General features: G+C 26.0%; 1 non-coding gene across 1 annotated transcript; it reads right to left on the reverse strand.

The window, feature by feature from the left end:
• Positions 1 to 8,962: 8,962 nt before the first annotated feature.
• Positions 8,963 to 9,081, reverse strand: LOC126323939 (5S ribosomal RNA). The gene has a single exon (XR_007559757.1). It is a non-coding gene; the product is annotated as a 5S ribosomal RNA (ribosomal RNA).
• Positions 9,082 to 16,533: the final 7,452 nt, after the last annotated feature.

Below are 16,533 nucleotides of genomic sequence, written 5' to 3' on the forward strand. Positions count from 1 at the left end.
AATATTTTATATACAGCAATATGTCAAAAATGACCTTTATGGTAGTATTGCAACATTCGATATACTTCTTGATTTTTAAACACTGTACATTTATTTTGGTAAAAGAAGTATAATATATATAAATCAGTTGTAAATAGACATCTTAATGCTTTATTTCGAAAAAATACTAATTTTTTTATATATAAAAGGATATTTGAAACAATTGTTTAGATGATAATATCGCGGAATTTAATAAAAATTTAAATTCAGTTTTTTATGTTTATAGATAACAGATACAATTTCAATATGTAACATATTCAAGGTTTATTGATATATTTTTTAGATGCAAGTACAGAGGTCTTTCATATAATGTGTCTTTAGATTGTCCGTCGTTCAGTATACATGCTAAATCTTCACGTTTAATTTGAAAGGGAAAATATAATATTAGACATATTAATGTATATTAAATTTATATGGTGTATGCAAAATTATATTATGCGTTCAAGTCTAGATTAGCCTGGATTATATAGCAATTTCATAGATGACCTCTTAGAAGACAGTATTCCAAGTTTTAGTGAAAACACTTAGCTAAGTTGTACATTTAGGTAGAACAAAATAGATATGTATTTGTTAATACAGATATACAAGATGATATAATGTAAACGGATTGATATTGATTATTGTTTTACAAAGGAAATTGGTGTCTAATAATTTATAGACACTATACCAACTGTTGATAACGCTATAAATCTAGAGCTATTGTATATTGGTGATATATAATGCATATAATAAAGTAGTTCGTACTTGGCGAAATATCATTATAGGCTAAACAATAGTAATAGCTTGTTTATACAAAAACCTTTCAGATAATCAATTACATGACAATGTTCCGTCTTTTTTTAATAAACTAAAATAATTTGTATGAAATCAGATATTTTGTATATTACAGATATAATATATTAGGCCAGTAGTCTTATCTCTCTATTTTATTTTATAAGAAACCTTTCATCAAATGTATTGAAATATAAACTTCCAAATTCCCTTGATCGAATAAAAGTTTTGTATGTTTGTTTGAAATTGGACAGGTGTACCACAAATAATATAAAATATATTATTAACATAAAAATTTCACTAATTTTTTTACACTTGGATGTTTAATGAACGATTTCAGACATTCTTTATCTAAAATTATTGAGATTGTGTATTTTATGTTTTATAAATTACATAAGGTGTTCTGAAAATATTCTAATTCATTTTTGTGAACAAATATTTCATATAACAATCTTGGAGGTGAGTTTCTGTTATTGACTTCTAACTCAAATATAGGTCTTGTAAGTTTATTTAATATTAAAACCTATGATTTGCAACATCATAAATAGCATATCAATATACCTTTTCAATGGAGATGCTTCAAATAATATGTTATCAAGCAATTTTCTTACATTTAAAACTTCTAAACCTAAACATTACAATACTTAAGCTTGTTTTAAATACGACGTGTATTATTAAGGATATCAAAAAACATAAGGTTTCTATGTTATCGTATATTATACGTCTGGTAATAGATTAAAAAACCTTCTATTATTTAAAAATGTACCAAATCTGCAATATTTGTACGTATATTAGAGCAATACATATACGTATAGTGAATATTTTAGCTAGTTTTTTCAGCCTATAGCAATGGTTTGGCAAACTTATTAATAGGTTTTATTCCATCATTTAGAAATATTGGGAAATTGATTATTACGTACTTGTGTTTATTTGAATGACTCGTAAAAACATATATATTTATACAAGTATATAAAACTTCAGGTGACAATATATTTTTTATATACAGATATCTTTGCAATTATATAAAGTATCATATCCCAAGTTTTTATAGTTATCCTAAACAAGGTTGTTCATTATTATATGCATATTTAATTTATTATATATAAATCATATTGTGTATTATAATATTAATAACAGTATTAATACATTTTTGTAGACATCTTTTGAATAACTTGTTGAACGGCAAGATTCAAGTTTTACAAGTAATCTTGATTTAAAGTAATTGTACGTATATATAATACAATAACTATATAACGCAGTATTCTAACTCAATTTATCTTAACCTATATAGGTATCTTTCAAGAAACAATCTAGTCTGCTCAACTTCAGATTCAAGCAAAAACTCTAAGTTGCAGAGAATATACGTAGTAGACATATATGATTGTTGCACCATATAGCATTACATCAATTAATAAAAATATTTTAACATTACCTATGTATTTATTATATAGAGACCTTTCATACAATAAATTGTCAGTCGGTATTCCAAGACTTGAGTGATCATTTGACTTTAATGTATTTACACTTTGTTACTATACTATTTAAGTTTTGAATTATAATATTTATGTTGATTAATGTTATTTTATGATGTGGCAGTAGGGATCTCAAGAGTAATTATGAGTTTAATCACAAGTGCAAGGGTGCTAACACCATTAACGCATTCGAAGATCTGAATAAAAGCATTTGGTACGTAAATATGAAACACTGGAAAAACCATCCAGAAGGCGTTATTATTTAAATATTACTTAACTATTCAATATTGTGTTTAGTTTTTTTATGACAAGATATGTATACTGCAGTCTGTATGTAGTTTATTGTATTTGATTAAATCAGGTTGATTATAAAATTAAATAAAAAAGTGGTAGGTAATTTTTTAGAATATGATTAATGATTAAGATAAAATGATTAATATAAATACATAAAAGTGAATTAAAGAGTTAACATAATATGTATATATATTTTTTAATATAAATTTTTTTAATACTGATATAATATTAAAATATAGCATTTAAATGTTAAATATACAAAAAAGTTGTTATATCGAATTAAAAGTATATTATTATAATATAAATTAATAACTTTTTTAATTAAAGAAAGGTTATTGTTTTAGGTATAATAATTGATTATTATATGATATGATATATAATATACATTTAATAATTGATATTATATTATTAAAAATTATATTTAATAAATATGTTATAAAATATATAAGATATTGAAATATAAATTATATATATATATATAGCTAGTTGTATAAGATGAATATATATAATAATGATAATTTTATATTGTGAATATAAAAGATAATAATAGTTAATATTATTATTATAAATTAATAAAGAGAATAGTTATTATAGATGAGTTATAGATGAGTTATAATATATTATATGTAATATATAATATGAATAATATATATAGTAAAAGATATATTAGATATATATATAGTTACCTGGTTGATCCTGCCAGTAGTTATATGCTTGTCACGATGATTAAGCCATGCAAGTGTAAGTATAAGTTTTTTATTTATAGAAAACGAGACTGCGGACAGCTCAATAGTGCAGTTTAATTAATCTAAGTAATTATAAATTATATGGATAACCGTAGGAAATCTAGGGCTAATACATGATTTATATTAGTTTTGTTAGAAATAAGTGAGTAATAACAAAAAAGTATATAATGTGTGTAAAAACAGGTTATAGAAAGTATGAAAATTGTTTATAATTATTTAAACGAGTAATTACAAGAGAATCTGCCCTATCAACTATGGTAGGTTAGATAGAGGCTAACCTAGGTTATAACGGGTGACGGGGATTTAGAGTTTGATTCCGGAGAGGGAGCCTGAGAAATGGCTACCACTTCCACGGAAGGCAGCAGGCGCGTAAATTACCCAATTGTAAATATTTTCTATAATATATGAATATGCAAATATTATGTATATTATAGGAATGTACAGAGGTAGAGAAATGACGTAAAGGTGATTTTGGTTATACCAAGATATGCTTTAATGATAATGAGTTAAAATAACAATTAGAATATTAAATTGGAGGGCAAGTCTGGTGCCAGCAGCCGCGGTAATTCCAGCTCCAATAGTGTATATTAAAATTGTTGAAGTTAAAAAGTTCGTAGTTGAAGTTTATATTTTTATAGTTTATATTTGATTATTTATAATAATTAGATATAAAATATAGAAAGATTTAATAAATATAATACCTTAATTAAATTATAGTGATTGAAGGAATAATAAGTTTTATACAAAATATGAGTAACAATTAAGGTATATGATAGATTTAATTATATAATGAATGAAAATGATTGGGATTAGATGTATTGGTTGGCTAGAGGTGAAATTCTATGATTCAACCAAGACAAACTAAAGCGAAAGCATTTAATAAGAGTAATTTTGTCAATAAAGAACGAAGGGATAAGGATCGAAGATGATTAGATACCGTCGTAGTTTATCCAGTAAATGATGATAATTAAAGGTTTGATATATATTAAAATATCTAATAGTTCTATATGGATTAGAAGATAAATGTATATATTAAGAATTTTGATGAGAAATCGTTGAATATTTATATTTCTTGGGGGAGTATGTTAGCAAGAATGAAACTTAAAGGAATTGACGGAAGGGCACAACAAGGAGTGGAACTTGCGGCTTAATTTGACTCAACACGGGAAATTTTACCAAGGTAGGATATGAAAAGGATTGACAGATTAATATAATTAGCGAATAAAGGATCTTTCTTGATATCATAAGTGGTGGTGCATGGCCGTTCTTAGTTGGTGGAGTGATTTGTCAGGTTAATTCCGATAACGAACGAGATGATAAAAATATGTTGTATTTTTAGTTATTATATATATATATTATATATGTATAATAATGAAAAAATAGATCATATTTGATTAATTACGATCAAATATTAAGTAATTTGAAAAGTATCGCAATAACAGGTCTGTGATGCCCTTTGATATCTTGGGCTGCACGCGTGTTACAATAATAACAAGAGAATGATTTAATAAGCAGATTTATATATTAATATTATATTAATATATAAATTAAATATAGCTATATGAAATATAGCTAAGAGCATATAAAATGTTATTTAATTAGTTGGGGATAGATTATTGTAATTATTAATCTTGAACAAGGAATTCCTAGTAATTACATGTCATCAACATGTGATGATTAAGTCCCTGCCCTTTGTACACACCGCCCGTCGCTCCTACCGATTGGATTATGAGATGAAAATTAAGGAGTAGTTTGTTATATATGTATATCTATACCTCTATATAACTATATTACAAATTAATTTGAATTTTATAATTTAGAGGAAGGAGAAGTCGTAACAAGGTCTCCGTAGGTGAACCTGCGGAGGGATCATTAGAGAATTATAAAATAAAAACAATAAATATATAATATAGTATTCTATAAATTATATAAACTATATTTATGATAAAAAGATATATATATAAATAAATAATATTTAATATAAAAATAAAAATATATTAATAATGGATATCTTGGTTCCTTTTAAACGATGATGAGCGTAGTTAGATACGATAATATTATTATGAATTACAAATATGTTATAAACAATTAGTTTATATGAATAATAAAGTTCTCTAATGCGAAATGCACTATATATCATATATAGATATATAGTATAAATATTTCAAATATTATATTATAATATATATATATTATATATTATTATGTTATATAAAATATAATCTTTTATATAATTAAATCTATGATATATTCAATTATATATATATATATACAAATATATATAGAGATAATACATATATATATATTTGTGTATATATATATAGACATAACGAGATATATTTGAAATATTTAAGATGACCCTCTGAATTTAAGCATATTACTAAGAGGAGGTTAAGTTATAAAAAAAGAAAACAAATGTGATTCTATTAGTAACGGCGAGTGAAAGTAGATAAAAGTTCAATTATTGAAATTGATTATATCTATTAGTAATAATAGTATAAATAAATAATCAATAATGTAATATTAGTTACAATAATATTTATTTAATAATGTATATATAATATTAATTGATTTTGAAATAAAATAATAATATAAGGTTAAAGTCCTGTAATTTTATATATATACATATTATATATATGATTATTGTAATAAGAGTCGATTTGTTTGAGATTGCAAATCTAATAAAATATATATATATTCTGAATATATATATAAAGAGATAGATTACTCTTAAAACTAAATATGATATATAAAAGGAGACCGATAGTGAATATTTAAAAAGTACCGTGAGGGAATGATGAAAAGAACTTTGAAAAAAGAGAGTTAAATAGACTTTGAAATTATTAATATAATTAACGTTATTGATATCATCTAATATAATATATTATTCTCTATATATTTCTATATATACAGAATAGTATACTATAAAAATATGTTATATATTAAATAAAAATATATAATAATATATTATAAATGATATGATATTAATAATAACCGTCTTGAAACACGGACCAAGGAGTCTAAAATTAAAGCAAGTATTATTATTTAGTCAAAATAAATATACATATAGAAATAGAAATAATATTCAGTTTATAGGATTTAGTTTTTTTATATAAAAAATAAATCACTTATAGTTTTAATTTTAGGACCCGAAAGATGGTGAACTATTCCTGTATAGGTAGAAGTTTTAAGAAATTAAAATGGATGACCGTAGCAATGTTGACGTGCAAATCACTTGTATAATATGGGAATAGGTGCGAAAGACTAATCGAACCATTTAGTAGCTGGTTTCCTCCGAAATATCTCTAAGGATAGCGGGTATAATAAATATCTATATATATATATATTATATTAAATCTAATATATATATAATTTAGTATTATGAGGTAAAGAAATGATAAGAGTTAATGTATAATATGACTTCGGTTATATTATACGATTAGGAATAAATATTATTTCTAAACTATTATCAAACTTTAACCGTGTCGGTATACAGCCTTTTTTAGACTACGGATATAATCCATATGATTGTAATGATTTAGAACCTGGAACGTACATCGATCTGATCATGCTTGCTTTGAATAACAATGAACAGCTTTCTAATCCAAACGAATAGTCAACAAATGCCAACATTGATAGACTATTGTTCCTGTATGGCACAAATTGGAAATTTTATCTATAATGGACTTATATTCAACAAGGATAATTTAAAACAAACTGACACAGTACTAAAATTCATAGAGATTGTGCGTGAAGATCAAAGACGTGTTGACCAAAATCGGGTAAATTCATGTAGCAGAAGCTGTCCAAACAACCAAATACTATCACCAGTATAACATATTGAGCTGTGGTTAAACAAATTTATTAATATAAACACATAACACTGTTGGTTGATATTCTAGATAATTTTATAATCTGTTTATATATGTATAATTATTTATTTGTCCTACCACCTCTAATAACATATATCGTATCATGATACTGTTTCATCATTTCTTATGTAAAAACCCGGGTTTATATATATAAACGTATAATCTAAATCATTGATATATATATATAGTTGATATGATTTTGAGTTTGAATATTATATTAAATTTATTTATATAAACGCTAATATAATATAATTATTTTCTGACATTATATTATTTTATTATCTATTATTTATCATCTATAAAAATATCATTTACATAATAGTACTCTACCTTCATAATATACTTTATTATTATGTATTATTTTTATTAACAAAACTTTTATTATTAAATTCTTTTATATTCACATTATATACTAATTCATATATATCATATTATATTATTTAAAACTGCATTTTTTCATATTTTATAATGATTCATATATATATATATTTTTAATCTGTTTATATATATATTTTATCAAAATCATATAAATTTTTTATAACTATTTCATATAACATCATTATTGTTTATTATATATATATATATATATACATTATTTAATGTTCATATCGCCTTTATATTCCATTTCTATTACCTACCAACCCTCCTATCCTTTCTATTCCTTCAACCTGATCTCTTTACTCTACACTATTTACTTTGTTCTCTCTATTGTTACCACATGCATACTCTCTATCATCATGCACATTTTATCACATTATCTATATACTCTCTAATACATATACTATTCTATTATATCATATTATTCCACCTATCCATATCCTCTACCATACTATTCCATATACTTTTTTACCACCTCATACCTTCTTTTCTATATCACCTTATATTTCACTCTTCTCTACATGCATACATATCATACACATTTCTTCTATCCATACATATCTATGTCTATTCTTCGCCATATCATATATTGTTCGCGTCTATTTTTCTAAATATCATACCATCAATATTACTATCCTATCTATCTATATTTCTTTTCTATTATATCGTATTATCATATCTATACTTACTTTTTACTACATCATATATTCTCTATACTCTCTTATTATACAATTTATTTATACTTATTCTGTCCAATCAACAATTCATTCCTATTCTTCACTATATCACACCATCTATACCTACTCTTTTATTATATTATTTATAATCTCTTATTCTATCTATCTATCCAATTAACAATTCATTCCTATTCTTCACTATATCATACTATCTACGCCTACTCTTTTATTATATTATCTATAATATCCTATTCTATCTATCCACACTATCTACATAACCTCTTTTTATATTATATCATATACAAATATATATACTCTTTTCTGTTATCCTATTCCACTTTGTTACTATCATATCTTATTTTATCATCATAATATCATGCTACACTATTCTATTATATTTATTTGCTTAACTCTTCTTTTTCATGAACCTTTATTATTATCTACTTGACTATAAATAAATATTTTATACTATCTCATATTTGTCTTATTTATTCTCTATCTATCTGAATCTTGTTGACATCAATTTTACCTTTATATATATAAAAAATATATATATAAGATTCAAATTTAACATTATATTAATTTTTTATATTTAAGGTTAGCTATATAAATTAACAGTAGTTTATTAGAAAATATGTTAATATAATAATTAATATATAGCTTAATATAATAATAATAAAAAAATAATATATAGCTTAATATAATAATAAAAAAGAATACAACACCTAGAGTTCACAGCTGGTTTCCCATTCCATTACTAACTAGGCCTAAGTACGTTTAACTTCGCTGATCGGACGGGAAGCGGTGCTTTTGTACTAGTATGGTCGTATTCATTATATAACTACCAACCTTCTTACAGTTAAACCATCTATTTCTTCTAAACTTTTATCATTTTTCTCTATTATTTACAATTTTTTAATTTTTAGTCATTTATTGTATAACTTCATTAATATAAAACATACTATACATTTTCTTATTTACTTTATATAACCAATCATCTATATTCTAATATCCTATCTTTAATTATACCATATTATTAACTAATTCACACCAATTATCTCATAAAAAGTTTTCTTATTATCAATGTTTATATATTTTCTTTCTATTTGACTCTTATATCTATCTTACAACCGACTAGATTATAATTATCTAATTTATACATATGGTATCATTCTTCTATTTTTTATATTATAATATTATAAATCAACCTTTATGTATGTCTATATCTATAAATAAACCAATATGTATATATATTTTTTAACACGAATTATCAGATTATATTTTTTAACAACAAAAAATATTTGTAATGATAATTAAAAAAATTATATCACATAAATTATATATTCAGAAACTCATATTAACTATCACATACATATTTCTCATATACATTAGACCAATATATTTATTTTTACAATATCTATACTAATCGACCTATTAAATAACTATATCTTGTTACATTAATTATAATATGAATATAAACCCTGATAACGTAACAAGAGGTTTTGTTAATAAAATAATATACAACAATAAAGTAGATAATCTAGATAATATTATTATATAAATGTTGTTGTTATAGATAGACAAATAATAGATAATAAAACAATATAATGTCAGAGAATAGTTCGATATATTATACCTGTGTTTGTATAATTATGTATATATATTATTATGATATAAACTCAAAATTGTACTCAAACTATATATATAATAAGGTAATATATTTATATGAATGATTTAAGTTATGTTTTTATATATGTGACCCTGAGTTTTTATATAATAAATGATAAAACAATCTTGTAAGTTATAGGGGATGATGGGATAAATAAATAATCATAGATATAATATATAAAATAGATTATACAATTATCTAAAATACTGATAATAATATGTTTATATTATCAAATTTATTTGATCATAGCCCAATGTGTTATGTTTATGATAGCATTCTGCTGTATGAACAGACTCTACTACAGATATTTGCTTGATTTTGGTGACTGGATCTTTGACGCTCACGAATATTCTCTATGAATTCTGAGATTATCTCAATTTGCTCCATATCATCCTCGTCGAATTCAATTCCATTGTAGATAAAGTCTCCTATTTGTGTCATACAGGCACAATAGTCTATGAATGTCGGCATTTTTTGACAGTATTCGTTTGGATTAGAATCTTGTTTGGTACAGTCGAAAGCAGCTATGAGATAATCTATGTCTAGCTCAAATTCCAGGTCGGTACATTTATCTATTTCATATCTATCATGCAAAAGAGGTTTTACACTGATATGGTCAAAATCAGTTTTTTGTTTATAAATTTGGTATTGGGGATAGAATAACAAGAGTCTGACTATAATTAATTGAATAACCGACAACAATAAAAACTTAATTTTTAAACGTTTCTCTTCATTTTTGATATTGTAGTCATCCGTTAGATATGTTTGTATCGAATTGACAATTTAATGATTTTATGAATTATTAAAAAAATTTTAATTGTTAAAAATACATGACTCTATATTTATAGGTACATTACATGAAGGCTCAAAACAAGATTGAGATAGCAGATTATTTTATAAATTATATATAATATGTATATGTGGTATTAGTATAGAGATAGTAGAAAAAAAATATAATAATATAACAATAAAAATGATAAAATATAAGCATATTATATAGGTTATGAGTTTAGATAGAATACAATAGGCATCTTAATGAAGATATTGATGTTATATAGATATGGTTGTATAGGTGATGACGATAAGATTGTAGTAAAAATAGATAATAGTAGTATAATAAGGTGTTAGTGTGAAAACGGGAGAATATGTGTGCATATGTTATGATATATAGTAAAAATGATCTTTAAATATATATTTGTATTTAGTTATACGTGTGCGTAGATGATTTGGATGTGTTTAGGTATGTGAGAAATAAAATGATGTGATAAATAATAGTTTTATTATAGAGATCAAGATATAATGTGATAAAGTAAGTGTATAATATAATGTAGTGAAGATAGATAGTGTATGGATAGTACTAAGAAAATGTAGATAGTATTATTGGTAATATCATGTGATCGTGAATGTGTGTATAGGTATGGATAATATGATATATTGTGTATGTATACGGTGCGGATGTAGTATGTGGATAGCTTGAATAATGTGATTGTATGTGGATGTGTATAAATTGAAACGTGTGTTATGAGTATGTGAAGGGATGTGTGTATGAATGAATGAAGTGGTTGTGAGTATGTATGTATGTATGGGTTGAAATGTGGGTATGAAGAGTATGTTTGGATGTGTGTATATGAATTGAGATGTAGATGTGATGGTGCGATAGTGTGCATAGAGTATGTGGATAGTAAGAACTGGGGTGTGGTAATGTGAGTGCGAATAGATAGATGGAAGGAGATGCATAGATGTATGTAGATAATTTGAATAATATAATGATGTGTGGATAAGGTGAAGATGAATGCGTAGAGAAGTGTAGATAATATGAATTCGTAGATGTAGTGTGTGGACGATGACGTGTGTATGTGTGTATACTAGGAAGCAGAGTGTGAATTAAGATATGAGGATGTGTGGTAAATGTATAGATAGATTATATAGTTAATATGATGGAGAGAATATAGATAAATGTGATATAAATGTATGAAATAGTGGTGACATTTAGGATAATAGGTATAGGATAGTACGTTGTTGGTGTGAAGAAAATGTAGATAGTATGATAGAGAGATGTTACATGGATAGTATGATTGATAGGATGTGGACAGTTACGAAAGAGTGTATAGAAGGTATTATGATACAATAGAAGAATATATATGGATGCATGTAATACCTACATCACATAAATTCTTTTCTATTGTTCCTCTATACTATCTGTCAACGGTCAATGTTTTCTCAATATCCTCTAATCAAACTACCTCTCTTCATCTTCTGTCCTCACAACTACATCATTCACTTTTATTTACTATATCACAATTACTAATTACTTTATTGTTTTCTTTCTTACCTCTTAATATCACTCTAACTACACCTTTTCTCCTCATATAAATTCACTATCCACCCTTTCCTACATTTTCACCTCCTCAATATTCCAATATTCATATGCCACTCTATACACACATTCTAATCTTATTCACTTGTCCACTTCCAACTCTATTATCTACATACACTCTTCTATTTTTTATATAATATAAACATATTTATCATCATCTCTTTCATCCACTCTTATATTTTATTTATCACATACGTTCATTTCCACTCTAAAAAATATGCTATCACATCTCTATTCATCAAAACTCCTTTCATACTTAACTCTCTTTACTGTAATCACAATAAATATAAACAAGTAATAATAACAATATTTATAATACCCATATGTCACATCTATATACTTATATCTCATTCTTTTTACTTCACCTAAATAAACGTCTAGATAAACTGTATTCACTTCATTTCAATCAATACCCCATAATACTCACAGGTTTATCAGATTTTAGTTTACAAACAGGTAACAATTTCTTTTCTCGTTCAACTTTAAACAAATCTCCCACAATATTGAACAACAAATAATTAATCAAGATATGCTAACCAAATCAAAACAATCAAGCTCACACAATATTATTAATACCAACTAAATCCTATCGCACATTAACTGAGTCTAAAGGAACCACCATTCTCAGTTGAGTTAAAAACATATCAATGAATCAATACATATTAAGTCATTACGTAATGAAACACTTACATAATAAATATCAAACACTCAGACTAACATTAAATTACTTTAATTCTGTCTATAACTAACTGCCTTTCCTCAGACACACTTCACAATATTTTAAACTATCATTTCTTACATGTCAATTCCATTCTGTACCCCCCTCACACGTCTGCTCTTTCTCATTCTTATCCTATCCTGTCATACATGTGAATTAAATAAAAAATACAATAACCCTCATATTACTAAACATTCATTTAATCCAAATTATCACTTTTTATCTAGCATTATAATTTTTAGTTTATCTCCCCCACACACCATATCATCATGATTCAAAACTTCAATTCATCATCTCTAGCCCATATACACACACGACCATACCAAAAATGACCTTGAATCCAGATGTATAGAATATTGAACCAACTGATGATTTAGATTTACCTGCCACTGACCCATCATTAGCTGCTGCTGACCCACTATTATCTGCAGACTTACCATCATTCATTGATTCATCATTATCTGCAGACTTGCCATCATTCGGTGATTTATCATTAGCTTCTGAGTCATCATCAGTCGGTGATTCATCATTAGCTTCTGAGTCATCATCAGTCGGTGATTCATCATTAGCTTCTGAGTCATCATCAGTCGGTGATTCATCATTAGCTTCTGAGTCATCATCAGTCAGTGATTCATCATTAGCTTCTGAGTCATCATCAGTCATTGATTCACCATCAGTCACTAATGGTTCAATTGGCGTAATAAGGCTGATTTTATATTGACAGCGCGTGATATTACATAATTTATCCACAGGCCTAATAAAACAATTCTCCTTCTTAATAGATGGCGGTAACACCGCATCATCACATTTCACATTCAGACCGTGTTTTGTTGAGCTGATGTTCAAATCTGTCAACCTTCTCAGGCGACTCAGATCAGGGATGTCACCTTCAAACGAATTCTCTCGCATTTCTAAAACTTCGAGATCAACTAGATTACCAATTTCATTCGGTATAGTTCCACTCAATTCATTAGAACTTATATTTAAAACAACTAAATAACTCAGACCAGCAATTCTAGGTGACAAACTACCGCTAAACTTGTTGTTCATAAGATGTAGACGCTTCAATTGATACAGTGAATACAGACCATTAGGTATTTCACCAGATAGATTTAACCCACTTAAGTCAAGAAACGATAATTTAGTCAAACCCCCAATCATACCACTTAATCCGCCGCTAAACTTGTTACGTTTTAGATTCAGATATTTTAATTCTCGCAGTGAATACAGACCATTAGGTATTTCACCAGATAGATTTAAATCACTTAAATCAAGAATAGACAATAGATTCAGATTCCTAATGTCATCACTTAACTGGCCACTAAATTTGTTCCCTTCCAACCTCAGCTCTTTCAATTTTTTCAATTGGTAGAGTTCACTTGGAATATCGCCTTCTATCCCCGCGTTTATTAATACCAATTCACTCAATGTGTCACTAATTTCTTTAATACTTGTAGGAAAACCAGACAGCTTGATATTGGATAATAAAATATTACTGACCTGGCCATCAACATTACAATATATTCTCTCACTACTACAGTAATTGTCTAAATCTACTCTGTTATTCGGATTTACGAGCAGCTCGTTTAAGTTGGCCAAAAATACCTTTGAAGGGTTATCGTCTTGATTCGTCGAAAGTATTGTTGAAATCCCAGCCAACAATATGACCACTCCTATCAAAAGATTGTTCACCACCCTCATATTTAGTGCTGAGTAACAACAACTTCTTATTTCAGGTCTCTTTTCAGCACCCGCAAAGCTTAATGATTATCAAAGTTATTAGCATTGATCACACAACTTGCATTAACCATACTTAGTATATGTACCTATCTAATTAACCATATTTATTATATAGATCTGTCTGTATTAACCATATTTATTATATAGATCTGTCTGTATTAACCATAATTATTACATAGATCTGTCTGTATTAACCATATTTATTACATAGATCTGTCTGTATTAACCATATTTAGTATATCTATATGCATTCATATTTCGTCATAATATATTATAACCTATATTCTGTCTATCTTTCTCCCACATCATACTAAATCTATAGTCTTCACAGAATCTTTTATAAAACCCTTTTGATTATCATTTTATTTTCTTTGATTTATTGAGATTTATGCTTTTTCACTACCAACCTGTAGTCTATGAGTTCTCTATATCTGCACCTATCAAACAATACAGTGACACCATCTAAACCTTAGTCATATTCATTCACATCAAATACTCAAAATAATCTCCATTAATTCAGCTGATTTAAAACAATAATAATAAAACAGGCAGGACTGTTACTAACATGTATATTTATACTTCCATTACCTTTAATGCTGTCTTGTATTATTTTGCTTTACTGATACACATTATTGTAATATACTCTTTCTCTTTGTCCTCTGCCAATAACTATTCTAACTTGCCATCTTTCATTTATTCATATCATCTAATCTATTCTCCAATCTATCATCTATTATTAATTCCATATATTTATTACAGATATTTTATTCTTTTTCTATATATAACAGAATTTCATTTTATCATCTCTTATCTATAAATAATAAACTTACTAAATTATCTATACATTTTCTATATCGTCTCATTGTTTCTATTATTCATTCATATTTTTATCAATTATCAATACTATTCTATCATCTTTGTAAATCTAATATCTATACCACACTTTTCACTATATTTATATACTTTACAAATGCCTACATCTTCGTATATTATATTCCTATCTATCTACATGTTCTCTACCATCTACAATCTCATCCCTGTTTATCATTCTCTATCTCCTCCACTTTTTCTTCACCTTCTCTCTATTTTCTATTTATTTGATTTCACAGTCTATAAAAAATATAAATTACCTCTTTATCTCAAACCTATTTTATATTTAGTACCCTGTAAACAAATCTAACAAATATTCTATCTATCTCTTCATCTTCTCTTCTCTCCATATATCTCTTTGTATTATTTAATATTATTTTTTTATCCATTCCTTCACAGCTTCTATATCCCCTTTATTCTTTACTATAAATCATCTAACTCTAACCTATATCACTTTCACACTCTATTTCTATTATTTACTAACTCTTCTGTTCCATCTGTTTTTTCAATTTACCATGCTACTTCGGCCCGACTTATCTGTTCTGTACTACCTATTTTATCCACTCTATTATATTATCGCACATATATCCTCTATTATATTATCGCACATATATCCTCTATTGTACTATACACCTACACATCTTATTATATTATACACGTAGTATCTATATATATATATCCTTATTATATCACGTCATTTCATACACTCACATATTCTGTCATATTATCTCACACATTCATGCCTTCTATCATATTGTCTACCCATTCATCATTTCATCTTGTTTCACTATCTATATCCTTCTCATATTATTATTTATATACATTAGATAGGTAACTAATAATATTAAACAAACATAATATAATTATATTATATTTAATTTGTCGATCACTTATGCGTTATCCATTTTAA

This window comes from Schistocerca gregaria, unplaced genomic scaffold, assembly GCF_023897955.1.
Source record: "Schistocerca gregaria isolate iqSchGreg1 unplaced genomic scaffold, iqSchGreg1.2 ptg000875l, whole genome shotgun sequence".
Taxonomy (NCBI): domain Eukaryota; kingdom Metazoa; phylum Arthropoda; class Insecta; order Orthoptera; family Acrididae; genus Schistocerca; species Schistocerca gregaria.